At 53.5% G+C, this 3,301-nt stretch overlaps 2 pseudogenes; both read left to right on the forward strand.

The window, feature by feature from the left end:
- The first annotated feature begins 624 nt into the window (after window positions 1-624).
- On the forward strand, window positions 625-779 carry LOC122683989 (annotated as a pseudogene).
- A 212-nt stretch (window positions 780-991) lies between these two features.
- Window positions 992-2,129, forward strand: LOC122683508 (annotated as a pseudogene).
- Window positions 2,130-3,301: the final 1,172 nt, after the last annotated feature.

The raw sequence follows: 3,301 nt of genomic DNA on the forward strand, positions 1-3,301 counted from the left end.
CATGATTTTTAAAAGAGAAATTATTGTTTGTTTCTAGTTGTCAAAGTTTGGGCGTTACAGAAAAACACACAGAAACAAAGAAAAAATTGTTCATTTCCCCTCTACCCCTTGATGGTCTCTATTAACCCATTGATGTAGTTCCTTCTGGCTACGAAAATGTAAATGTAAATATAATCATTGCCTGACAAAACCCAGCAGTGTCCCATTGCACTTAGAATAAAATCCAAACTCCCTGTAAAACCTCACCTTGGCTTTCAGACTACTTATCCTGCGTGTGCCTGACTCTCCCCTACCTCTTTTCTCCAGGCTCACACACTACTTCTCTTCCTTTATTTTCTTTTCTAACACTCCAGCTGCATTGTCCTTAAAGCCTTCAGCACTCCGCCTGAAATGCTCCTCCCCAGATCCTCAGGACCAGAGGTTTTTCAATATGCGGGAGGCGATCAAACTGTCAGTTCCTCGGACCATCCCTACCTTGTCCCTCAGTCTAAACTAGCCCATCTTATATCTTCTTTACGGCACTGTACTACTCTCAGGAATTGCCTTGTTTATTCTCGAACATATTCTATGTTTGTCATCTGACTGCCTCCCAAACAATACACTCACCTCGTTGCCCTCCATCACGGAAGTGTTCAGAATATTGTCTGGGACACAGCACCTTAGCTACTTAAAAAGTGAATGGAGCCTCTCATAGTGTCCCATGCCAGAGCAAACGCGACCCCGAACCATTGCCTGGCCTCTGCCAGTAGGCTGCAGGCACTGAAGCGGGTTGCACAGTGGAAGAAGAAAAAAAAAAAAAAGTGAATGGAGAGGGCGTGGACCACAGTGGGGCCACAGCCCGCCTGGCCTCTGCCGCCTCCGGTGGACCCCAGGGGCTCGCCCGAGGGGGTGTCCCGCCCAAGCGCGAGCTCTGCTGTGACCTGCATCGCGCGTCCTTGGCCGCGGGCCGGGCCCGAGGCCGGCTACGAATTCTCTGCGCTCGGAGCCGGGGCCCCCGCCGCCCGCCGCCGGACTCGGACGCAGGGCTGGTTGAGCCAGACCTGTGACCTGTCCCTGGCCTTCTAGTGGCGCCTCCTTAGGTGGGAACTTCCGTCTTCCTGCTTACAGAGGAGCCCTCCCCACCAGCCAGCCCCTTCCCCGCCTGCCGGCCCCAGGATGGGCGAATTCAGGGAGAAGTCGACAACTACCTGCGGCACTATCTGTCTCAAGCACCTGCTCTTCACTTGCAACTGCTTCTTCTGGCTGGCTGGACTGGCCGGCAGGGCCGTGGGCACCTGGACGCTGGCCCTCAGGCGTGACGGCATCAGCCGGCTGGCCTGGAGCACCTGCCTGGCCACAGCCTGCATCCTGGTGGTGGCGGGCCCTGTCGTCATGGTGACGGATTTTGGGCTGCTCTGCAGTCTTCAAGGAACAGAGGAACCTGCTACGTCTGTACTGTGTCCTTCTCCTTATCAACTTTCTGCTGGAGATCATTGCAGGAGTCCTAGCCTATGTCTACTATCAGCAGCTGAATGCAGGGCTCAAGGAGAACCTGAAGGACACCATGGAAAAGGGGTACCCGCAGCCGGGCCACAGAGGCGTGAGCAGCGCTGTGGACGGCTTGCAGCAGGAGTTCTACTGTTGTGGCAGCAACAGCTTGCAGGACTGGCAGGACAGGGAGTGGATCCGCCTGGGCCAGGCAGGTGGACCTGCGGTCCCCGACAGCTGCTGCAAGACCAGCCCCCAACATCTACAGAGTGGAGGGCGGCTGCATCACCAAGCTGGAGACCCTCCTCCAGGAGCACCTGAGGGTCAGCGGGGCCGTGGGCCTGGGCACCGCCTGTGTGTGGGTGTTCAGCGTGCCCTTCACGAGCTGCTGGTATAGGAGCCTGAAGCTGAGCGCTGTTGCCCGTGTCCTCGGGAGCCAGCCCTCTGTGTGTGCCGCAGCTCCTCGCGATGCGGTGACTATTGAGGCTCCTGACAGAAGGCTGCTGCGGTCCAGAACGCGGCTCTGCCCCCTCCCCTGCCGGGGAGACTGCGTTCTGGTGCCTGGGGCCCCCACTGTGCCATCACCGGGACCTCTGGGAACCCCCAGACCCCACAGGCAGCTTCAAGTGCCTTTAGCTGCACACCAAAGTCCCAAGGCCTAAAGGCCAGCCCCACCTATCTGCTGGGGTGGGGATTAACAGGGGTCCCCCCTCCCACCGCTGTCTTCTTTGGGCTGAAGTCATGGCCTTGGGTTGCTCCCAGGCCTGTGCGATTTGGGCAGAAATGGACTGGCGCAGGGGGCGCCGAGCAGCAGGTGAGGAGGCCCCAAGTGCCTCCCCCCAGACCCCTCGGGTATTGGGGCCTCCTCCTTAACTGGGGAGCAGCTCCCCTGGGCAAGCCTCTGCCGCTCCCCCTGCTGCCCTCCCACTGTGCTGACCACCATCTGCAGCCCTGTGTTCCCTAGTTCTTTGTTGTCACCCCTCCCCCAGAGGCAGGCATCCCTCGGGTTATAGTCACTGCTGTACTCCATGCCTAGGACTGCTCCTGCTACTTGATAGGTGCTCAATAAACGTCTGTGGAATTAAAAAAAAAAAAAGGAATGGATTTTATTAATGTACTTTCAAGCTGAGAGCATACTATATTAATGGTTTGCAACTGGATGTTTTCACTTAATATGGTGTGACCACAATGACTTTTCCCAGGTGGCTCAGTGGTAAGGAATCCTCCCGCCAAACAGAAGACCTGGGTTTGATCCCTGGATTGGGAAGATCCCCTGGAGAAGGAAATGGAAACACACTCCAGTATTCTTGCCTGGGAAATCCCATATGGACAGACAGAGGAGCCTGGCAGGCTGCAGTCCATAGGGTTGTAAAAGAGTAGGACACGACTTAGCAACTAAACAATGACTTTTAATGGTAGTGTGGTAGTGCGTTAAATGAATATATCATCATTTTCAACTAAGTCCCTGCTATTGACTAGTTGGGACATTTCTTTCTTATTTGATTTATTTTATTGAAGTATAATTGATTTACAATGTTGTGTTAATTTCTGCTGTATAGCAAAATGATTCAGTTAGACAATCATATACATTCTTTTTCATATCCTTTTCCATTATGGTTTATCACAGGATATTGAATTTAGTACCCTGTAGGACCTTATTGTTTATCCATCTTATATATAACAGTTTGCATTTGCTAATCCCAAACTCCCAATCCACCCCTCCCCCACTCCCCTTCCCCCTTAGCCAACAACAGATCTGTTCTCTTTTTTGGGGTTGGAGGGGAGACATTTCTGATACTTGTATTTGCAAGTGATACTATAGCAACCATCCTTG

Source organism: Cervus elaphus, chromosome 25 (assembly GCF_910594005.1).
Source record: "Cervus elaphus chromosome 25, mCerEla1.1, whole genome shotgun sequence".
NCBI lineage: Eukaryota > Metazoa > Chordata > Mammalia > Artiodactyla > Cervidae > Cervus > Cervus elaphus.